Below are 25,678 nucleotides of genomic sequence, written 5' to 3'. Positions count from 1 at the left end.
TGTTAAAAAGTGCATGTTACAGGCTGCAAGTATAGTCTGTCCGGAAAAGAAGGGTCAGTTTAGCAACATCAGCCTTTCAGCCAACACAGTGGCAGAGCGCATTTCTGACCTGTCAGGTAACATATATGATCAACTGCGTGAGAAAGCCAAACGTTTCTGTGCATACTCAGTCGCTCTCGACGAGAGCACAGACATCATTGACACTGCGCAGCTCGCAATCTATGTCCGTGGTGTTGACGACAGTTTTGAAGTGATGGAGGAGTTGCTCATAGTGATTCCAATGCATGGCCAGACCACCGGTCAGGAGATATTCCGCCAGCTGTGTGATGCCATTGTGGATGCGGGTTTGCCATGGAAGAGGTTTGCTGGCATAACAACCGACGGAGCGCCATCAATGACAGGGAGGAGAAATGGAGTGGTGGCACTTGTTCAAAAAAAGCTGGAAGAGGAGGGTGTGGAGGAGGCCATTGCTCTGCACTGCATTATCCATCAGCAGGCCCTTTGCAGCAAATGCCTGAAGTTTGACAATGTGATGTCTGTCGTTGTGAAATGCATCAACCATATCAGATCCAGGGGATTAAAGCACCGGGAGTTCCGCGCCTTTTTGGAGGAAATAGAGTCAGCATATGAGGATGTGCTCTACTTCACTGAGGTACGTTGGCTCAGCAGGGGAAACGTCTTGAAGAGGTTTTTTGAGTTGAGAGCAGAAGTGAAAGCCTTCATGGAGAAGGCTGGGATGGCTGTTCCTGTGCTAAGTGATCCCAAATGGCTCATGGACTTAGCTTTCCTTGTTGACATCACACATGAGCTGAATGTACTGAACAAGAAGTTACAAGGCCAGGGGCAGCTTGTCAGTGCTGCCTATGACAACGTGAGATCATTCTCCACAAAACTTGTGTTATGGAAAGCCCAGCTCTCTCAGACAAACCTCTGCCATTTCCCAGCATGCAAGGCACTCATGGATGCAGGCACACCATTTAGTGGTGAGAAGTATGCTGATGCCATTGTGAAGCTACAGGAGCAATTTGATCACAGGTTTGCAGACTTCAAGACACACAGAGCCACTTTTCAAATTTTTGCTGACCCCTTCTCCTCTGATGTGCAAGATGCCCCTCATGTGCTTCAAATGGAGCTCATTGACCTGCAGTGCAATTCAGAACTCAAAGCCAAGTTCAGGGAGGTGAGTGGAAAAGCAGACAAGCTTGGACAATTTTTGAGAGAATTGCCCCCCACCTTTCCTGAGCTTTCCAGGATGTTCAAGCGGACCATGTGCCTTTTCGGGAGCACATATCTGTGTGAAAAGCTCTTCTCCACCATGAACTTTAATAAGTCAAAGTACAGGTCCAAACTCACTCATGAGCATCTTCAAGCCATACTGAGGGTCTCAACTGCTTCGTCCCTCAAGCCAAATGTGGCTCAGCTGTGCGAGAAGAAGCGCTGCCAGGTCTCTGGCAGCAAGGAGTAGGCAAGAGAAGCCTATGTTCTGAAGAACCGTTCATGTTCTGAAGAACCCATTCATGTTCAGAATAACCGTTCATGTTCTGAAGAACCCATTCATGTTCAGAAGAACCGTTCATGTTCTGAAGAACCCATTCACGTTGACGAACTGTTAATAATAAAGATTGAGAAGATTGGATCTGTTGTACTTTTTTTTTTTTTGAATACTTGCGGCCCAGCCTCACCCAGACTCTACTTCCAGCGGCCCCCATCTAAGTTGAGTTTGAGACCCCTGATTTAGAGGCTGCACTATTCAAATGTTCAGTTTATTTTGCAATAATCATAAGCACATAAGTACAAGTCATTCATATTTACCAGCATCGTATTGAAGACAGCAAGCGGGGGTGAAGCAGGGGTGACTCCCTACCATTGAAGACGCTGTGAAGTCTGATTGTCTATCTGTTCCTCCATTATTATTCCTTTTCCTCTTATTGCACTCCTTTTGTCAAGAGATATAAAAAATATCAAAAAGGTTTTTCATAGAAGTCTAACTGCCAACAAACTTGAATTCCCCCTGCAAACTATTACTCCAGGGGGCCTGGGTGAAGAGCACAGTTTTCCATTTGGAGACCTTTTAAAGAGGTTAGAGGACAGGGCACCAGTGAAAAAATTAACTAAAAAGTCCATAGCTCCCAGCTGTTTTCAGCAAGATGTAGAAGGGATGTGATGATTTTCATAGTTATTGCATAAAGTATATCCTAGGTATTGTTATCAAATATTGACTCTTTTTTGGGTGAGAACAAAAAAATACCATGTACGAACTGATGTAGTTTAGGTTGTATTCTAGTCGTATGCTAAATGAACAAATTTTTAAAAGTTAAAAACTAGGTAACTTAGATGTTTCAAATAAATGCCCGATGGATGCATTCTGGCCTTATGGGCCTTCTGTTTTAAGCTTTTTATTTGAAAACTAAAGATATAAGAGATAATGAAAGTCTTTCAAATTACCAATTGAGTTATTAACATGAATAGAAGAAGCTAGATTTGATTGAAAACATATTTTGTTTGAAATGTGTTTCTGAGTAAAAAAATAGGACTTTTTAAACTAAGTCTTCATTTCACCAAATAAAAGAGATTCAGTGAGGGATTCTAAAGGATACTGATTCAGAATCTATCCCCAGTCATTCACCATAAATTAGTTGCTTTGTCAAATAGTGTAAAGCTGAAAGTATGAACTTTCATGTTATTTTCTCATATTTGACCTTGATCATATTATGACAGATCAGAGATAAAATTCAGTGGTAAAACTACAAAAGAAAAACTCAGTGACTGACACCTCCTGATTATGCATTTAACAACTGAATGATCATATTGGACAATGTTATCATCCTCTGTCTACTTTCATCATTGACCGTCTCCAGCCTTTTGATTTCATTCCCACACTCCCTCTGCAAAGACTTGAGCTATTTATAATGGTCATTCAGGTTTCTACGGAAGCCAGTCCAAGTGCACCTTTTCTGTTGACCCTACTTGTGCGGGTTGAGGGTGTAACCCTCTGATAATTTTTTTCTCTTGTACTGTCTCACTCTGGAAAAACAGCTGTGTCCCAAATTCTTTCTGTGACTCATATTGATAGAGAGATTAAGCAAAACGACCTGCAGCACTGGGAATATGTCAACAGGCGTGAATTTGACAGTGAAAAGCTGAATAGTTAAACTGAACCACTTTTTGCAAGCACTGACAGTCAAGGATGCTGCATGGTGCTGAAGGACACAGTCTTGTCAGTTAATCGCCCTGTTCTTCACAACTATTACAACCTGCGTCCTTCTGTACTTCAACAATCAGCCAACCTGAAACAAGCATCTCAAATTTATATCAATTACTGTAATCTTAAACTGATGTTCAACCGAGGACTTGATGTAACAATATGTTCCTGCAGAGGCAATCAGTCCTTACATGTTTTTATCCTAATGGATTTATTCTATTTCTCTTTTACTCAAGGACATTTATAGGCTACATGGACATATATATATGTATATATATATATATATATATATATATATATATATATATATAAATAAACTTGTATATATATATATATATATATATATATATATATATAAATCCACTTTAAAAACCGAATTGAAAAATATTTTTATTGTCATCAATCCCATGGAAAGACCTAAATCAGCAATGTGTTACTCTCAGTATTTAATAACTTTCCTGCTGTGTCTGTTTCTGAGACAATGAACCTCTAAAATGGGTTTATGAAATGGGAAAATGTGGGTCTTGCTTTGTCCGACCAGCAGTCTAAAATCCAAAGAGATTCAGTTCACAGTAATATTTGGCTTTTTTTTTTTGCTTGAAAAATTGAACAATCATTTGATTATCATATAGTCAGCAATTATTTTTCTGTTAATCTCACTCTGGTGAGTACTCAAAGCAGCACACTGGTGTAAGTGAGACTGACTCAGAATAACACCACAGTGGCCATGCTCATTGTACTAAAGGAACATGTGCAATGTTGATCTTTTTTCAATATTTATTTTAATGGAGGTCTGTGGCACATAGAACCTATATGGATATATGACGCTTTGAAACACACACACACACAATACATTTTAGTTGGATCAGTCCACTGTGAAACTTGTATGTGATAAAAACATGTTAGTCATAAAAACATTAGACTATTCCCAGACTAATCTTTAACAGATGGCAGAGCCACCATATTATTAAAAGATGCTAGTTCAATAAGGAAGTCCGCTGGTGTCTACTTCTCCCAGGCATTGGTTCTAAACGCTTGAGAGTAAAAGGTGAATGTTTACGTTCAACACAATCCAGCATACTTGGCACTGACATCCACTGATTACCAGTTGTTCATAAAAGCCATATTCAGCTTTAATTAATCTGCAGCAATTTGAGTTCACAACACACGTCATTTGTGTTTTTCTTTCTTTCTTATGAGGAAAACTGCCCAAAAAGACATATGGGCTGCAGCCCGATCACATACTGCTGCTGAAGTTTATAATCACTGCAGTGTTGTAGAAAACCAGTCAGGAATGACTTGTTGTTTGTTTGGCATTATTGCATTGTAAGTTTTATTATTTTATACTACATGTGTTCAACTACAACCACATGGCACACCCAGCAATCAAAACTGACATCGACCAGAATTCAGCTATGTTGCTATTAACTATTATATGTACGTTTTTGTTATGTTATCTGTGGCTGTGACACTGCCTTTCATTGTCTTATAGTGTCAAATCCCAGTGATGCACGCAGCGCCTGTAGCTCCCCCATGGGCCAACCAAACTATGTCAAGTTAGAAATCCTGCTCCCACTAAACCCAAACATGTCTGTTTTGACACGTTATTTAATCCTATCAAACCTAGTGTTTCCCTTTGCGATAGTACTAAAGACACACATATCACTGTAGAGCCACTGTAAACTGTCAGAAAATCAGTTGCTCTCTCTAGAACACCAGAAATTTTAAGAGCTCCACGTCATTTATCCTGTTCGGGGAAAATCCCTCAAAGTTTTTATCCGATCTAAACACACTGTAGCTCTTAAGGCCAATTTGGCCATCTTGTCTGGATTTCATGATTGGTTAAGAGCAGCTGTGGCAGTGTGGTTTTCATGACTCATCTGAGTCTGAAAACATCTACAGATGCCTGTAATGTGCAGCAGGAACTGACGCTATGAAACTGAAGGAGAAATAAAAGAACCAACATGATGGTGTTACATCAAAGATGACAGGACAGTGTAGACAACCACAACATCAAATCATCACATCAACATGCTTCAGCTTTCTGTTGATTTAAGGCTTGAAAAACTGTGAATGTGTGCTTCAAGACCTTTAACCTTTTAAATTCCATCTGATGCTTTCCAATGAAATTCAGCAGTCATCTGATTCCAAACCAGCTGCTTATAGGAAAACAGAGGCTCTAAATCACTCAACGTCTCATCAACAGAAGTATTATACAACATGCACACTACTAAAATTGCTTCAAATACTCAAACAAACTGGCTTCAGCACTAGTAGATGCGTCTGTACCATCTGTACCGCTAGCACCACCCAGCCATGCTGGGCCATGTCTATGGAGACGTCATGCGGCGTACCGTAAAACTGTCGTAAAATGTGAGCGGCGTTCACTCTCTCACTTTCAGTCACTCACATTCATCATTTGTAAATTGATTCAGTTCAGTGTTAACAAAAAATATGAACATGTTCAATGAACGCCGAAAGTATAAATACATTAAAAAAACATTGCTTATTTGTGATAATTACATAGTGACATTAATCAGTTATAGAGCAACATTTCACGTACTTCTCAAACTGCTTCAGAAAGTTTTTCAGTCAAAATAATGTGAGTGGCTGAAAGTGTCCTGATAGGGCAGTGGTTAGGGTGCATATCATTTCTGAGAAGCAAGTCTCCAGTTTGAAAACTTCTTGCATCATGTCATTCCCCTTCTCTCTGTCTCTGCATTTTCTGTCTCTCTACACTGTCCTGTAAAATAAAGGCATAAGACTAGTAAGGCATGAATCTATGTGATCCATTTTCTGTCATTATATTTTGCACTATACCACTGCCACAAATAAAGCCTTCTGTTAGACGTACACACATTTCCACCGTTACTATCATGCCTTTCCTGACAGTTTGTTAAGATAGGGGTAATTAATTTGTAAAGTAGCTCATTGGTAATGATAATAATAGCAGTTAATAATAAATAATAAACAATATTAATTAAATTACTCCACTTCCTTTGGCTGAGGTGTTATATAGCCTGATTCCTGCCAGAATGTTGTGGAGAGGGTTGTTGGTATTGTCTATGATGGCCTCCATCTTAGATTGCATGCATCTCTCAACAACAGTCCTGAGTGAGTCCATACTCCTGCCAAGCACAGACCTAGCCTTTTTGATCAGCTTGTCCAGTCTCGTTGTGTTTATGTTGGACATGTTGCTGCCCCAGCAGAATGCTGAATAAAAAAATACACTGGTCACGAGTGATTGATAAAACATGTGCAGCATTTCACTGCAGACGTCTGGCTGAAGGGTGGGCCTAGACCTCTGAGAGTCGATGACTATCTCCTTGGTCTTGGAGATGTTCAGAAGGAGGCAGTTGTTGTCGCTCCATTCACTGAAGTTCATCCTCAGATCCTTCTCTTACTGCCTGTTCCTGATACACGGCACAATAGCTGTGTCATCTGAATATTTCTGGATGTGGCAGGACTCAGAGTTGTATTTAAAGTCTGCTGTAACAGGAACGGAGCCAGAACTGTCCCCTGTGGAGCCCCAGTGCTGCTCATCACTGTCCCTGAGACACAGTTACACAGTCTGACGTACTGTGGTTGTCTTGACAGGTAATCCACAATCCAGGATGTGAAGTATGGATCCACCCCCATCCCTTCCAGATTGTCTAAAAGAATGGGGGGTTAGATGGTGTTAAATGCACTTGAGAAATAAAAGAATATAATCCTCATATAACCACCTCGCTCATTCAAGCAAGAATGGGCCCGGTGGAGCATGTAAGGACGGCATCATCCACTCCAATATGTTCTTTGTAGGTGAACTGTAGGGGATCTAGTGCATGTTCAACCTGTGTCCTCAGAAGGCGGAGAAACAGCCGCTCCAGGGTCTTCCTGATGTGTGATTTGAAGTCCACCGGTCTTTAGTCATTTATCTCAGCCGAACACCCTACTTTAGGTACCGGAACAAGACCCTCCCTGTTTGTAGACTGAAGTTGAAGATCCTCTGGACAGGCTCGGTATTGTTGTGCTGCAGCTTCCGCTCTACTCTAATTTGGAGTCCTCCTTCGCCTGCTTTAATCTCCTCTTCAGCTCATGTTGCACACACCTGAGCTTCTCCCTGTCACCATCCCTGAAGGTCTCCTTTTTCTGGTTGAGGAGGGTCTTGATGTTACTGGTGATCCAGGGTTTGTTGTTTGGAAAGCAGTGTACAGTCCTTGCTGGTATTACAGTGTCCATATAGAAGTTAATCTTGTCCGTGGTACATTCAACCATTCTGTCAAGGTCAGGGTCCTTGCTGTTATCATTTCCCTGTGACTCCAACAGTACATACCTGATCTGTGCACTCAAAACAGTCCTTTAAGAGATTCACAGGCCTCCTGGGTCCAGTTCCTGAATGAGCGGGTGGTTGCAGCCTGTCTCAGTACACAGGTTTTGTAGGAATGCTGAAGAAAAATCAGATTTTGATCTGATCTGCCAAGTGATGTAGGCCTCATTGACATTTGCATACAACAGATCAATTGTCTTAATTTCCCTTGTGGGACAGTCAACCTACTGAGCGAAGCCAGTCAGGTGAGAGGTGAGAGTGACATGGATAAATATGCCTCCCCATGCATTTCAGGCTCTAGTTTTGGACTAAAAATACAAGCTTACTGTGTATAAATCATCCTCTCGTGTCATCCGTACATCTGAGAGTCTAGAGTCTTTTGTAAGTAAAGCTTCTTGTGTTGCACTCACTGCTCACCACTCTGCACAGAAACATCAGCTAAACATGAGAATATAAAGAAGTCTGCGGGCAGTGAGGCTCAATTATACAGAGCATCATGACAAAGAGTAAAGTGTTGAGCCTGCTGCTCCTAATCCGTTGTTTATTCTTTTTCTTTTACATTTGCATTAATTTGAGAGGGTTGTAGTATATTTCCCTATGATGTGCTTCAACACCTTTTATGGCACATGCTTGAGTTCCCATGACCAGCATTTATTAGCATGTGTGTAAGACATCAAGCACTTGCAGGTTAACTGTCTACAAAGTGGTCACAGTCTTACCTGTAAGAGAAGCTGGCTGCTTTACTGCCAAACAACGCTCTCTGCTGTTAACACACAGTTTGTATTTCACACTTAATTTTCAATTTAGTGCTCGCTGTCTACTGAGTAATACTTCTCACCAGTTATATCTAACTTCAAAGGCCAGCAGGGTGAATCTAAAGGTGTCAGTGATTTAGGTTGGGACCCACTACTGCAGCTTTTACATTTGATTTAAGCTGACACAAGCATGTCCTGAAATTACAACTAAGCCATAACATTCCTCCAACATCTTTCAGGTTTTTTCAGGCATGACTTTGTGTGTCCTCACACACTATTTGCACATGTCTTAATAATGGCTTTTGGAGCTGGTGTCTCCGCACTTGAATCCCTTTTCCATCGCTGCCACCCATCTGTTCTGTCCTGGTCCTGTTTCCAGTTCACATCCTGTACAAACTAATGAGCCTGAGGTGCAGCCTCCATCGTCTGTTCCAATCTGCTTCAGCTGTGTACTATAAGAAAAAAGAATCTATGCCACTGGAAACCCAAGAGGAACAATACAACTTCCTGTGAATGATGCAGCCACCTGCTCAGCTTATCAGATGTGCAAATGTCAAAGTTTAAAGTCTGCTGTGAAAAAAGAAAAGACCAGACTTCTCTTTGGTATTTGTGCTGCAGCTGATATGCTGTTGTTTGGAGTCGAAATGTCGATCAGAAACTGGTCAGTGACTGATGAACAGACTGAAACTGAACACAAACCTGTGTCTTTGTGTATTGTGTAATTGTTTTAACTGTGTGTGCTTTTCAGAGATAGTGACATCACAAAAGACTGGCCAGGAGTTTAGATTATAGTTTATCTGTTTCCACTGACCACATAGTGCTATCAAGACACTGCACTCCCACTAAAAGCCCAGCAGGAAAAACATTTCAGGAAAAACATTTCAGTGCAAAATGCTGACAAATGGCTTACACTGATAACATAGAAGTAAAAAGAAAAAGCAGCAAAGACAGAGAGAATGAGGTCAAGAAAAGGAGGATATTTAGTGGTGTGTGTGTGTGTGTGTGTGTGGGTTGGTTGTGGAGCTGGAGCGCTATTTGATGAAGTGAGGGAAGTTTTACAGTGAAGCTGCAAGTGTGAGTGAGTGTTATCAAGTCTAAACTCCTCAAAGCTGCATACATCAAGATGAGCCTTTGGTCGACCCTACAGCTTGAGTCTGTGTGTCTGAAGGCAGGTTTCCATCCAACTGTCAATGTTCATCGAACTTCCAGAAAATATTGAAAAGTAAAACATGAGTGAAGCCTGAGTGAGATCCTCCTATCTCTTCAGAGGAGACAGGTGAGGGGTGGTGGTTGTCTCTGTTTGACTGGTGAACTATTAGCAGCTGGATTTGGTGCTGTCCCTCCAAATCTTTTTCTTAATGATCTGTAAGTATGCATGATTAAAAAAAAACAAACAAAAAAACCCCCAGAGCTTTCCATTTAGCTAATTATGCTTCCTCTTACCCATGTTTCTCCGTCCATCCCATGCCCAGAATATTTTCTGAGGTCCAGTCATCAGTGATGGTTCTCTTAAATGTGAATTGAAGACTTGGAGCATGGAAGTGGTTGTAACTAACGGTCTTGTTTTTTTCTTCATTTCTTTAATTTCTTTTTTCTTCTGTTATACTCAAATGCATCATGACTCATTCAAAAAGCAGGCTGTATCAAAATATTCCATGGCTGCACAGTTGTGGCTGTTAATAGTCCTATAACATGATTCACACATATAGATTGCAACAGTGGAGATGTGACAGGGTGCCATTTATTGGTAAGTGAAGTTCAAAATAACGTCTTGGTACTACCTACTGTCACTCAAGACTCCAAACATTCAGCATTATACAGACCTCTGACATGTGTGAGCAGCAATCAGTTTTCTGATCCCCTCAGGAAACAGAAGCACTGAGTGTCACAAGGTTTGCGGTAAGTAGGACCCAAATGCAGTGAACTCTTGGGAGACGGTGCAGGCAGGTTTATTTAATCAAAAATCCAGACGTGAACGTGACATGGACAGAGATGAAGACAATAGGACGTGAACAAACCCAGAACTAAACAGAAGAACCGACCCAGACAAAGGGGAGCACAAGGACTATATAGACAAAGGAGGCAAGGGTGATTGAACACAGGTGAAACACATTAGGGCAGGGCAGACAATCACCACACAGAAACAGGACCATGACAAGAAGCAACACACAGACACACAAGGAAACCAATACAAAATAAAACAGGAAGTGCAAAAAGTCCAAAATAAAACTAACAAAAAGGGTCGAATCCCAGACGACCCTCAACCAAAACACAACTCGGGCGGGAGGAGGGATCCAGGGGCCAGCATCTAGCCTCAGCGTCGAGGCGGAGGCCTTATGGACAGGCTGGGCAGTTCAATGAGGCGACCCGGAGGTCGGGCAAACGGACGGAGCTGTTCTGAAGGCTGGCGGCGAAGACGGGGTTTCTCGGGGTTCTTCAGGAGTCAGCTGGGTCGCCGACAGGACACGAGGAACAGGGATCGGCCGGACCACTGGAGGCGGCACAGAGTCAGGGACCACCGGGGGCGGCACAGAGTCAGGGACCACCAGAGGCGGCACAGAGTCAGGGGCCACCGGAGGCGGCAAAGAGTCAGGGACCACCAGAGTCGGCACAGAGTCAGGGGCCACTGGTGGCGGCAAAGAGTCAGGGACCACGGGAGGCGGCAAAGAGTCAGGGGCCATCGGATGCGGCACAGAGTCAGGGACCACCGGAGATGGCACGGAGGCAGAGACCACCGGAGGTGGCGCCCCGGCAGAAGTCAATGACACCAAGTGCCATGTGGGCTGAGTCAGGGCAAGGATCAATGGGGGTGGTGCCCTGGGAGGAACCACGAGTGGGGGTGACGTCATGGCTGGAGCCAGGAGAGGTGGTGACGTCACATCAGGAATCAGGAGAAGCGGTGACGTCACATCGGGAACCAGGAGAGGTGGTGACGTCACACCAGTAGCCGTCGTCGACGCCGCTGGAGAACACGAAGCAGCGGCCGCCGACACCACAGGAGGGTCAGGAACAGTCATCGACGCCGCTGGAGAACACGGGGCAGGAGGGACAGGAATTGGCCGGACCACCGACAGGAAACGAGGAGCCGGGAACGGCCGGACCACTGACCGGGAACCATAGTCAGAAGTCAGCTGGGCCGCCGACAGGACACGAGGAGCAGGGGAGACTTTGTCCAGCCCACCCAATTCAGGAGCTAGGGAGGAATCGACCGGGACCCCTGACGCTGAGACAGCTGATGCGCCGGCCGGGATGGTCGACCCGGGAAGTGGGGCAGGAGCTGACGAAACACCAACTGGAACCCCCGACGCTGGAACAGCTGATGCGTCAGCCAGGGAAGTTGGTGAAGGCTCCTGCCCACAGGGGAGTAGAGGCTCTGGACACCAGGGTAGCTGGGGCTTGGGCTGGAAGCGGGGGACCTTGGACTTTGGCTTTGGCTGGAAGCGAGGAACCTGAGGCTGGGGCCGAGGCCGAGCCTCCCCATGGCGACGGGAGCCATGATTACCTCGCCTACTATGGCCTCCACGAGATCCCCTGAAAATAGCAAGGCGAGTTCCCCTGAAAGGAGACTCGTCAGGGTCCTCCAGGTCAGAGTCCTCCTGATCAGAGTCTGAGAAGGGTCAGCCAGCATGAACAGAGACCTGATGACCGACGAGGGCAAGACAAGAAGCAACACACAGACACACAAGGAAACCAATACAAAATAAAACAGGAAGTGCAAAAACTCCAAAATAAAACTAACAAAAAGTGTCTGCCATGGCAAAACATGACACTGAGCTGTTTTCAACTTCTCTGCCTGAAGGAACTTAAAACCATATGTAGGAAAAGCTGTGGTGGAGTGGTGATATCATTTCAACAAGCTGCCATAAGAAAAAAGACTCATGTAAAAACATCACTCTGGAAATTAACTACTGTGTGAAACTGCCAAACTGGAGCTGAGGATGTAAATTACATGCTCAGTGCTGAACACGCCTCCAAGCTCCAGGCTTAAAAGCAGGAGGGAGAGAAAGGTTTTAATGTACCTGTCATTCTAATACCTAATAGCATTTCTAGTTGTTCTGTATCCCTCACAGTGTGGAACTGACTGGGATCATTTTTATGTAAGAGAACCTGGAGCCAGGGGTTTCTGTGGTGCTAAAGATGGAGTCATCAGCTCACCATAACTGAATGAATGTAACTGACGAAAACTCTGACAGTGACATATTGTTTAATGTGGATCAGCGCTTGTTGCCAGTTCCTGATCCACTTAATAAAGTCAGCACCAGTAGAATACCAGTGGTGTATCCCTGCAGTTTTAAGACATAGTTGCAAGGAAATGAAGAGACATGAGTGAGTTAGCCTGAAGGGCTCTAGACAGGAAACTGAGGTGAGAGTGACGGTCTCATCACTGTTAAAAACAAGCACACCACTGTACATTCTGCATGATCAGTAAATAGATGTTGTTCAAAGTTACTCAGCTAACATTCACTTTATTCACCTAATTGCATTGAATTATGCATAACGTTTCCATTTCACGTCAGTACTGATTATACAGAGCGGGTGTCACAATGGTCCCCAGGCCTTAGTGTTTTATGTCTGTCTTGTCATTTCCTGTTTTATTTTGGTAGTTTCCCTCTTGTGTCTTTACTTCCTCCCGTGTGATTACCTGCCTACTCCCTAATGTGTTTAACCTGTGTCTCGTTATTCTCAACAGTATTTATGCCCTGTGTGTCCCTTTTCACAAACTGCCAGTTTGTTTTCTTCCCCAGTGAGTTACTTACCAGTGGTTTCCTGACTGCCATTCGGAGAGAGACTGTTTCTGTTACCCGTATCCTGAGATCTGCCTGTTCCCTGTCGGTACCGTTGCCTTCTTCTGCCTGTCTGTGTTTCGACCCTGCCCACCTGACCACGTCTCTCAGTTTTTCCCCCCATTGGATTCCTCGCCTGTTTCCTTTGGGCTTGCCAGTTTTTCTGGAACGCTGTTGTCAGGATTCATTGATTTAGATCAATAAACTGCCTTATTGTTAACTGCCTCTCTGGTCGTGCTTTTGGGTTCAACCTTTGTGTCCTGAACCTGACAGCGGGTTATTAAACAGCTGCAAATAGCAAGCATAAATGTGATGCGTGTTCTGGGATCCATACACTGGCATCTGTGACTGACACAGAGCTAATGGGGTGCAGCTAACATAAATGTTTTTACTGGTTTGTGGAGACAGCTGAAGTGTGAGGGTACAAGATGTGTACACATTTAGACATGTGCCTGTAACTGTGTTGTCATACACATACAATTAAGATTTTTTTCTATTTTATATCTCACTGTCAAAAACACAAATTCACTGTAGCTCAGCTCATTGATTGTCTAGTTACCAAGCAGAGGGGGCTAAAAAGGGGCAAATCACCTTCTCTAATAGCCCAGTAATAGGCAGCTATTACCCTGTTTGAGCCCCTCACTGACAGTAATGAGGCCAGTGGAGCTGTAATCAGTTCATAATGTACTGTGGAGCCCTGGCACATACAGCAACAGTGGGAAAAGATGGAGGCAGAGGAGAAGAAAATGACAGCTGAGAATTCTCAGATGAAGCCAGATGCCAACAACGCACAGGCTTCAGGAGGAAATTAATTCATTCCCAGAGGATGTATCACGTAACACCAGTGTACACACACTGCTGCTCAAACACTGATAGCTTAGTGGGAACGATACAAAACGCCACACAATACGTAGCGGATTGTAAGCTTTACCACCTGCATTCCCTGAAGGCATCAGAGTGATGCCATAACGCTGAGCCGTCCCACTCAATTAACAGACATTGTGACAGGACGGCAAGCCAGAGCCTGGACTGAGTGTTAACAGGATTAAGGCAGCAGGCATGGCAAATCGATCAGGTCTCTCACTATAAAGAGCTATGAATGCATCCCCACTTTTACATGTAATCCATCAGGCTGGCTGGATTAACATGGCTACATGTACAGCATATCTGATCCTCTGTTTTCCTCAATTAGAAATCCAACAAAACAATCTGTGAGACCTGTGTGTGTGTGTGTGTGTGTGTGTGTGTGTGTGTGTGTGTGTGTGTGTGTGTGTCTGAGTGGTAGATGAGGGGTCCAGTGGACTAACATGACTGTCTGGACATGAGACACAATATTCCGATAGTGTGTCCAGTGTTACAATATTTCACGGTATCTTGTTCCAGGACAGTCTGCTCCAGTTTGGAAGCGTGGGAAAGCAGATCTGCTGCCTGAACCAGGCCAGTCAAAGAGTTCGTGAGGTTTGTTTGTATGTGTGTGTGTGAATGTGTGTGTGTAAATGTTGCAGCTGTAGCATCAGTCAGTCAGTCCAGCATATCCAGTGATATCATCCAAACTCATAAACACAAGAACTGTATGTATCAGGCTACTCTCTCTCTCTCTCTCTCTCTCTCTCTCTCACTGTGGTGTGTGTGTGTGTGTGTGTGTGTGTGTGTGTGTGTGTTTGTCTGTAGATGAGATCATACTGTAGCCCCTCAGTAAGAAAGAAAAGCAGTGATTCCTGTGCACAACCTCTCATAAAACATCAATACTTCATTAAGGCCAGACAATCCTCTTCTGTCCAAAGCTGAAACATGACACCTACTTGCTTGCAAAGGCTGGTAAAGACTGGAAATGTGTCCCAGCTGATTCAGGTTTGCTGCAGGTGTCTATCAGGTTTGGAGAGAAGGTTTGAGGTGAGACAGTATGAACTGGGATTTTAGGAAATCATTCATAACACAACCAGGAGACAATAAGCTTATCTTAGCAAAAAGACTGGAGACAGAGGAAAACAGTTCATCTGGCTTTCTGTTAAGGTAAGAAAATCCTATGACTAGCACCTCTGAAGATCAGAAGCTCAGCAACAAAATGAATAAGCATATGTTCCAAAGCGTCAAACTGTTCCTATGATGTTACTTATAATGAATGAATGACTTATAATTTCAATTTAAATTTCAATAAGATTTAAAAAACCCCTAGAATGAAAAGTGAAAGTGTTTAACCTTGTTAACATGTCTATATCATGTCTTTTATATAATACAAGACATACCATGAGCGTAATAAAGAGTCCACGCCAGGACTATGTATTGCCACCTTGAAACTGCAGTGAACCAAGTAGGATGGCCGTCCACCCTGAGTCTGGTTCTGTTGGAGGTTTCTTCTTGTTAAAAAGGAGTCTTTCCTCTCCAATGTTGCCAAGCGCTGCTGATTGTAGGAACTGTTGGGTTTCTCTCTATAATATTGTAAGGACATGATCTTACCCTGTAAAGTGCCTTAAGATAATGTACAGTATGATTTGGTACTATAGAAATAAAATTGAAATTGAATTGAACCAATGACTCATAAGTCTCATAAAAACAAAATCAGACAGCCAGGGAACGTCATATACCTAAGGAACCAATCCCGTCAACTTGTGGGGATGGGGGGCGGGGCAAAATAAACCTGAAACCTTGTCAGTACAGAGAGCTAGAGTTTGCATTAGCACAACCACTAACACTGTGTCAGCCACTGCCAGTTACAAGCTGGCAAACAACATAAACAAATAAAAGATCCTAAATACGCTAATTGTTCTGATATGTCTGCTAGTTGCTGATTTTGGTCACAACAGACTCCTCATCTGAGTCTGGGTCTGACTGAGGCTTAAAAATGTGGCTGATGTTTCCTCCTCTAACCACATTGTTACACTGTTTCCCCTCTCAACCTAGAGCAAGCAGCAGTGGTGGGCAGGGCACAAGGCCTGATCCAGAATTTATCATTGAGGAAGTAAGCCAGCCCCAAGTTACCATTTTTAATTCACGTAAAATGTTTTTAAACAAAAAGTAATTGTAGGAGAGTATTTTTTACATGTAAAACATGTCTGCAGAGGAACTTTAAGAACCGGTTTTCACCTACCCCTAAATCATTTTGATTGGGTTTTCAGTAGGGCTGCAACTAATTAATATTCTTATTATCAACTAAATTTGCTTTTTTTTTTTCTTTTGATGAAAAATATCAGAAAATACGGACATACTGTATTTACATTAGCTGTGCTCAAATGTCTTTTTTTGTCTGACCAAAAAAATTAGATTCTGTTTAGTGTGATATCAACAACAGAAAAACAGCAGAGCCTCACAGTGAAGCAGCTGCAGCCAGAGTGACTGAACTTTTTGATTGATACGTAGTTCAGTAAATGATTATTAGTATCACAACTGTTGCAGATGTATTTTCTGTCAATCAACTAATCAACTTTTTTCAACATTAGTTTTCAGCCACAATTTAAACCAAATGTAGATGAAAATATGTCACAATAAAAGAGCACACAATAGTATTTATTTAAATGCATAATAATGTTGTAGCAAAAGCTCAAATTTTACATGTTTACATTATCTTAATTGTTTTTCATAATTTTATTCATATATACATTTGTTTGTAAGGTATTAATATTATGTGACAAATCTAACATAAGCCACCACCACCACCCCACCTCACCAACCACTCAAACACATACACACATAACAGAACACACACACACCACACATCTTTTCCTCATCCTTCCTGAATCAAGAACCTGGATCATTGCATACAAATGAGAGAAAATAATTAAGACAGACAGCTTCATTTGGTGTGTGTGTGTGTGTGTGTGTGTGTGTGTGTGTGTGGTGTGTGTGTGTGTGTGTGTGGCCTGAAATCATGTGTGTCCTGTTGTCAGGTTTAGGTGCTGATAAGACATAATCAATCCAGTTTCACTATGTCGGCCTGGTTAACTGTTATTTCACCCACCACCTCCATCAATCCGTCTGTTTCTTCCTTTGTTTCATCCAGTCTTTTTCTCTGTTTATCCTCTGTTTCTTTCACCTTAAGTTTTTATCTATCACCCCTGAGTAAGTATCATCTTCTCTAAACATTAGAAATGTAGTTCAATAAAGACACGTGGCAGGTGTGAATATCAGTGATGGAAAGAACAAATCATCAAACTGACACTTTATTGGTTGAGTTTTGGAAACAGCCTTACAAGTATGGTAAAAGCCCACTGGTGGTATTTCAGTTTTTTTTTTTTTAAATGAACCGCTTCTTTTACATACTGTATCCTGTAAGAAATGCTTTCAACATTTATATCAGCAAGAACATTTAAATGACCTGTGTTTAATCAGTGACACAGTGAAGTTAAACATGAGTGCTTTGGTATGACAAAATTGGTGTTTCAAGGCATGATTAAAGAAAAAGTTTAAGGCTTCCTTAAAAACACTGTTTTGGTTATGATGTGGCCCTCACCAGGGAGCAAGAAACATAGAAGCTTCCACGCAATATGAGCACAAACATGTACCAAGGAGTTCAGAGATGGACAAAACTTCAATGAAGTGATCAAAGTACCCCATATAACAGTCAGACCTTACTGTATCCCTTCACACCTTTTGCTGTATACCACTGTTACTCACCAGTTACCACTCATAGATCAGTGGTTTCTACTGTATTTATTTGGTGCTTAAATTCTATCAAGGCTATGGAGCAAGTTGGTACCAAAGATCTTTTTCTGAGAAAAAAGCTTTACCATAAAAACAACATCCTACTGTTGCCATTTTCACTGCCAGGATTTATTTCTGCATGCCCAGCTGCATTGTTGGAATTGTAACTGCTGCAAAGGAAAGTACAATTACAGTTAACACATTCACAGTTGGAGAAGGAAAGAGAGAGAGACAGAGAGTGTGAGAGAAAAGAGAGAGACAGACAGACAGACAGAATATTAGGTGAGAACTCTCTGAAGAAGTAGAGAGCGAAGAGAGAAGAGAAGAAATTGGACTGAGATTTCCTGCCTTGGTTGGAATAGTTGTCCATTTGCAGATAGTAGTGAACAAGATGATGAAGGCTGATACACCTGAATGATTTCAGGTAGGTGGGTGCTGTGATTTGAACTTACTGAAATGCGAGCAACAACAAGGAGCCAGTGGAGAGTAATGAAAAGTTGAGTGATATGAGTCATTGGCAGGTTAAAGACCAGATGTGCTGTTGCATTTAGTACCATTTGCAGAGGCTTTAATGAGCATGCTGGCAGCCATGGCAGAAGGGTGTTACAGTAGTCAAGGTCAGAGATTACCACTGCTTGTAGGAGCTGAGCAGCATCCTCAGTCATATAGGACCTCATCTTTTTATATTATGTTGTGTGAAGCAAAATGACTGAGTGACAGAGGACACGTCCAGTGAAAATCTACCTGTCCTTCCCACCACACAGTTGGGCCATTATGCATCGAGCTGGGTATCATCAGCACTGTAGCAGTGTGAAAAACCATTTGACTGCATAATTGGACCAAGGGAGATAGTTTATGGCACTAGGGTTTCTACTACTACTGCTGTCAGTGATAAAAATGTTTTATTAGTGACTGACAGCAGAGTTTTTTTTATCACTGACAACAGGGTTTTTTATCACTGACAGTAGGGTTTTTTATCATTGACAGTAGGGTTTCTAACACTGACTGCAGGGCTTATATCACTGACAGCAGGGTTTCTAACACTGATTGCAGGGCTTATATCACTTACAGAAGGGTTTGTACCACTGACAGTCTGACAGTAGGGTTTCTATCACTGACAATAGTGTTTCTATCACTGACAGTAGGGTTTTTATCACTGACAATAGGGTTTCAATAACTGACAGTAGGATTTCCATAAAGGATGCCAGGGTTTCTATCAGTGACAACAGGGTTTCACTGACAGCAGGGGTTTCTATAATTGACAGTAGGATTTCTATAATGGATAGTAGGGTTTTTATCACTGACAGTAGGGTTTCAATAACTGACAGTAGGATTTCCATAAACGTCGTGGTTTATATCACTAACAGTAGGGTTTTTATGACTGAGAGTAGGGGTTCTATTACTGACAGCAGGGTTTATATTACTGACAGTAGTGTTTCTATCACTGACAGTAAGGTTTCTATCACCACGTGCAGGGTTTTTATCCCTGACAGTAGGGGTTCTATCAATGACAGCAGGGTTTTTACAGTTGTGCAGTTTCAGTGACTTCCTTTAAAACCAGACTATTGAGTTGTGTTTTAGTGTTGCATTAATGTATCTATGTATTTTCAGCAGTGTTAGTAAATAAAAAGCTAAACACATGGATGGAGATTACTGGTTGTTATTCAAACTCTGCTTCAGTGCTTTGTTTCTCCCAGGATTGATAGGGGTTTTACATCAAAAGCACCAGTTCAACATTGTCAGAGCCAGACCATTATTTCCAATGGAGTGAGCAGATGTGCTCTCTTGGACAGCTGTGCAAGCTATAGCAGCATACAATACACTCATTTTCTGCCAGGTTTAGCAGTGCAAGTCCAAATAGATTGAATTATAATACACCTACCTGGACAGATGGAGTGTGTCCATTGGGACTCGAGTGAAAAATCTTAAACAGAGACATGACAGCAAAAAAAGATGAGACGATGGAATTTTTACATACATGTATAGCTGCAGTCTTCTTCACTGCGTTTGCTTGTGTATTGCAGAATATCTTAACATGCACATGCAGGTGCATCCTTGTGCAAAGCAGCTCCATTTCATAACAGGGGACTTTTAATATTGTGATGTGGTCCATAGCATCAAGATTAGCTGCTTTGTATGATTATGTGCTACTCTTCTTTTTGCCCTCTAGTTTGTTCACTGTTTAACATCTGGTCTGAAACTAAAGTGAAAGACAGGAAAATAATGCAGAGTAATAGGTCACTGACAGTAATAGATAACAGGCCTTCAGCAGCCAGGTAGTGTTACATTAAGACCTTACACACTGAAGCAGGAGCAACATCTCTTGACAGCTTACCAGTTTTTGCAGTTGGAACTACTCAACAAAGTGTTTCTGATCTGATGGGAGACATTATGAGCATTTTTTATGGATCTGTGGTTAGGACCTCCTGCCATGTTGGCTTCACCATGAGGTTCCACAGATCCAGAATCTTTCCACACATTTTGCTCAGCCACTGAACAGAAGAATGACAGGATAAACTTGTAATGTCACCCACTGTCATTTCTGATGCAGGGAGGATTTTTGTAATAGTGTGTCATCCCCTCAAAACTAAAAAAACATAATGCAAATGAAAATGATGTTTTGATTCATCCAACATTTAGATGATTAATACATCCCTTTTGGATTGAACATCTCATTATTGGGTCCTTTGGGTCAAAGTGCTCTGCAGAGTCTAGTTACCAGGGCCACACCTAACTCTTTTGAATCAAATAAAATCCAACATTTGGCAGATACTCTCGAGCAACATGGAGGAGGAGAGGCGAGCAGAGAGTGAGTCATAAACAAGCTACTCTCTGACTGAATGTCGTCACTCAGGAACTTTATGGTATGACCAACATCAAAGGCATCAAACAGTCATTCAAGTTTGATTTCTGCACATTCCCATTCAGCTTTTGTTATTCTTTTCTGAGCAATTAATAAAGCAGCCTCCACCAAGATAAAAGCCAGACGTCAAACCATCAAAGAGGCAGATCTCTCCAAGAGGAACAATTGGGCCTGAGTCTGTGTCAAAGAACAAACAGACACACACATACACATTAATAAAACTGTGCATTTTACTTTAATTGTCAGAGATTTCATAAAACAGTTGTCTTGTCCAAACTGTATCATGTATCCGGTGTTGACATTTACCACTGACACATTCAGTCATTATTTTCTGGCTGACAACATCTGCCTTATAACCTTTAGATGAGGCAGGGGGATTTTTTTTTCTTCAGATTGGTTCTTGCATCAGACTTCTATCCCAATTATTAAGCAACTACAATACACGAGTGATTATCAGGTCTGACAAAGGGAAAGCAATTTTGTGAATGTGAGAGAGAAAAAGGCTAGTATCAAAGCAGAGACAAATCCTGAGATGACAAATGAAAATCCACTGAGCACTGTCGTCTCTGCTTTGAGAGTCTTTGACAATGACAAATTGATTCATAAATCAAACCTGGTTTTCAACAATGTAGTTAACAGTCAGTCTAATAGAGGTATTTTCATTTGCAGCAGAGCTTCAGTTTGTCTCAGTGGGACATGTTGTTTTCACCGCAGGTAGATATGATTCATCAAAGAGGGTGGTTTTTAGTGCTGGGAAGAAAAAGTGATCATGTCATGTGTAACCCAGGTAGTGTGAAACTCTGACAGGTAGATTGGCTGTCTGAACCAGCCAAAAGTCATCTTGCCTGTCATCTTGCGCTGTCATGTGGGCCAATCAGAAGTCCCTTTTCCTTGAGTTTGTCCCGCCTTTTCCTCTGTGTGATTTGCCTCACCTGCATTGATTGCCTTCACTCACTACATGCACTGCTGATTGAACACTACTCTGTGAAGCTCTTTTGGATTTGATGGGAACTTCTCAATTCTCACAACTTGGGAACCATGGATTCAGTTTTGTCTACTGCTGTGAAGTGTGCTGAGCTGCAAGGTGGAATCTCAAATCTTAAACAACTGCTGAACAACGGGGAGCCAGATGACTGTGTTTTAAGAGGAAATGAATATGGAATTAATGGAATTGACTTATTGACTGATTTACCTGTTTAATTAAAAACAGGTCAGGCTTTTTAAACTGGATAAGAAAACTGGATGAAGAACTGGATGGCGAGCCGGAAGGATTAGCCCGAACCTCACACACCCACTCAAATCATCTGTTGACCAGCCTCATGCATGGTCCCCCCCTCAGTCCCCTGTGTTTTATTAATTTTCAACTACAGTTCCATAGACGAACCTGCACTAGCCCATTCCATATCATCCATATTTCTACATCACTTTCTTTAACCTCTCATAAGTGTTACACATGCATTAAAATGGGAACCATGATGTGAAGATTGGGATGATCAGGCAACTTTAACTAAAGCTGGGCACACGCCGTATGGGTTACGCCTGGTTTTACTCTCCCACAATCAGTAATTGTCCATTAGGGGGGAGTGGGGTAAGTAGTGCCATTTTTTACTTAAAGTGCCTTTAAAGCAAGGGGATTACAGTAATGCCTCCAACTAAAATATGTACATATAGTTTAGGATGTTGTGCATCCCTGGGAACAATCACTTTGGATCTTAAATAAACTGTTTGAGAAATATAGCTTTAGAAAAAAAGTGGTCTTGTGGCACAACTTGCCCCCGGTGCGGGGTAAGTTGTGCCATTAGAGAGAATACACTGGGGTAAATTGTGCCATTGATAATTTAAGTAAAACAGATCATTTTAATCTCACAAACGATAATGCTATATAAAAGCAAGACAAATTCAATACAATACAAAATCACTTATTTAACATTTATTTAACAACATGAACATGACATGAACTTAAACAAGACATGAACACACCTAGATTCAGAGCAACACACTCAGAACAAAATAAAAAATCCAAAATGAACACCTAATCATGCAAATTATCTGCATCTGAATCTCTTCACAGATTCGGCCTACTACTGAACATCCCACTTTTCAATGCTGCATGGAAATTTGAACTTATGCTCCCTTCTAGCAGTACCACCAAGTTTTTGTGGTGTGGGTAGTTTCTTGAGCACATCACCTTTAGGGATGACTCCTTCATCATTCTCTTTAAATGTGAAGATGGGCTTTCAATCAACAGACCTCTTACAACTTTGCTTCAGAAACTTTGCACTGATCTCATCACCTTCAACATTCTCCACCAATCCAACATAGTTATAGGATTTGGATTTTTTACCTGCAAACCTCACAATGACAAAGTTACCAGCAGACAGATCCTTGTCACCATCATCATCATCATCACTCTGGACATCTGAACTCTCATAATCAGTGGCATCGCTAAGTGGAATCAGAAAGTCACTCTCTTCTGAGCTACTGGAGGAGTTGAAACCCTCTCTGTCTTCCGTTTGTATTCACGTGGCATGATGGATTTTGGTCTAAAATTAAGAATGTCACATAGTTTTAGTGATCAAATGAAAGAATACAATGTACAATAACAATAAAATACAATAAAGTAATATATAGTAAATAATCATAAGTTGGGGTAAGTTGTGCCCAGGCCCTTCGGCACAAATTACCCCAAGCCCACCATTTTGAAAAGAAAATGCATCCCCTAGCTGTTTTGAGCTTGTGTGACAAGAGTGGCGGTCATAGGGTGAATATGTTGCCGAACAACGCCACCTGGGGAATTGCACCCCAGGAAATAACAATACTTATAACCAAAAACTAAAAGCTTACGCAAGTTCGTATCACCACAGGGCAAAGACAACGTTGATAATACAAGTTTTATTCAACAATAATTACTAAAATGAGGTTCCATAAATGCTGTCTAAAGCAGATAATGTTATACACGGGGCCATAAGGGAAGGGGAAGTGGACAGTGCTGGGTTACCTCGGCGGCCCGAAACCAATGAGGGAGGGGGGAAACTAAAGCACCCGTGACACTGCACACACACAAACTGAAAACGTGAAGAACCACCACCAGGGATTGGGTCGCCGCCCGGAGCCCACAGCACCTGTCCACAGGGAGAAAAAGCACAATAAAATGGCCACACTTTACCAATACACACAAACAAAACAATAATAAGTAATAAAGTAAATAACAAAATAATCTAACTTCTCAACTATAATATAACAGGCAATTAATATACAAAAGAAATCAAACTCAATAAAACGGTACTCAATTTAATAATACTCTTAACGAAACAAAAAGAATTAAATCTCAAATAGAACACAAAACAACCATACAAAAGAAATCAAATTAAATTAAATCAATATTCAAAATAACTAAATGTTTGTATAAACTAATAAAGAACAGCGGCAAAGACTGTTATAACAGCCGCATCAACACAGCGGCACGCTTACAGCGGAACCAAGTATTTGTAGAATCAAACAAAACAATAAAACAATAAAACCATGTACTCCAACGGAGCCAAAAAGAGAGAGCCAAAAAGAAGAGAGCCAAAAAGAACCAAAACAGCAACGCCGTCCAGCGAGCCGTGGCGTTGAATCAGTTTCCCAATCAGCCTTGCCGGCGCAGCGTCACAGCAGGCCAAGCAGCGGAGTTACTCCCGACTTCTGCCTGATCCAAACTGTGGCACAAATTAATAATTAGCCAGGGGCAAACAAGGAGTAAGGAGGAGGACGGACAACGCCAACTCACCACGAGGATGCACAAACCCACGCAAGGGGCTTCCAGCGGGGCAGCCCGGTCCCCACGGCGACAGTGATCCAACACCTGCAGCAGAGAATGGTCTGTCAAGGCTGCGCAATATGGCACGCTAAGTAGGAGGGAGAACGGCGGTGTGCATACCTGTATGCTGCAGGACAAGCATGCGCCACGATGGCCAACACGCCAACAGAGCTCCAGTGTGCGCACAGCCACAGCACAAATGGCTCCTCCACACCTGCACCTGCACCGGCCTCACCACACCACGCCACGACAGTGGACAATTGGCCCCGGAAGAGAAGAGAGGAGGAGGCGGATGGAATCAGACCCTTATATGAGAAGGTGTGGCACCGCCCAGCAATCAGCAGGACAAAACCTACAGCGCTGCACCAGGAGGAACCAGGAACAGCACACCTGCTACACTTGCATCATGCTAACTGTATAGACTCATGGTGTAGCTTACTAAAGCACTAAAACATGTGTGAACTGTTTTCAAAGTTATCTATAATTGTTTAAACACAGCAATCAAAAAACCACGATCATAGAATATTTACTTTGGAGGGCAAAAAATTGTTTTTTGAACTTAAATGTGCTTACCTCTCAAGCCATGTGTCTCCCTTCTTTGCAGGATGAGTGAAATAGATGCCTCTTCAAAAATATGTGGTCACATGACCAACTTCTTCTATGGTTTTCTAGATAACAGGGGTGGCACTACTCGCCCCTTGGCACTAATTACCCCACTCTCCCCTACTAGACATGGCAGACCTGTCGAGCCTGTTGAAGCAGTGAGCACGAGGCTATTTGGTGTTTTTTTTTTTTAGCCTTTCCAAAACAAAAATACAAGAGTAAAAGTGTAAGGAAGTGATCATAATGTGTGTTTTTCTGCTCAAACACGACTTGCCATTTTCCAACATGAGGACATGAAACACTTTGACACTGATCCTGTTAATCCAAGAAGAGACTCGTCATCACTGAGACTTTTTTTTCTCTAATAGATGTGAAATATGAAACACAGTAACATGTAAAACACACATTAGTGTGTCTTGTCTCTCATTTACAGACTCACACTCTCTCCTGTCAGACTGTTGAAGGTCAGAAACATTTTCTCTAACAGTTAATATTCTTCAGACTCATCATCTCATTACCAGAGATAACATTAGTTCCTACACAGCAAATTTCTGGAGTTCAAGAATCTGGAGTTAAACAAAAAAGTGTTAAAGTGTTAAATTTTAGGAGTTTATTCTCTACATTCAACTACGGCTTGTGTTCAGGGTTACTGTTTGGCGGAGTAATAGTGTTCATTCACTGAGTGTTGAGGAGCCTGATTCAACACTACACCTGAGTTAACGTGC

Source organism: Seriola aureovittata, chromosome 20 (assembly GCF_021018895.1).
Source record: "Seriola aureovittata isolate HTS-2021-v1 ecotype China chromosome 20, ASM2101889v1, whole genome shotgun sequence".
Lineage (NCBI taxonomy): Eukaryota > Metazoa > Chordata > Actinopteri > Carangiformes > Carangidae > Seriola > Seriola aureovittata.
The sequence above is the reverse complement of the archived record's forward strand: the minus strand, read 5'-3'. Positions refer to the sequence as shown.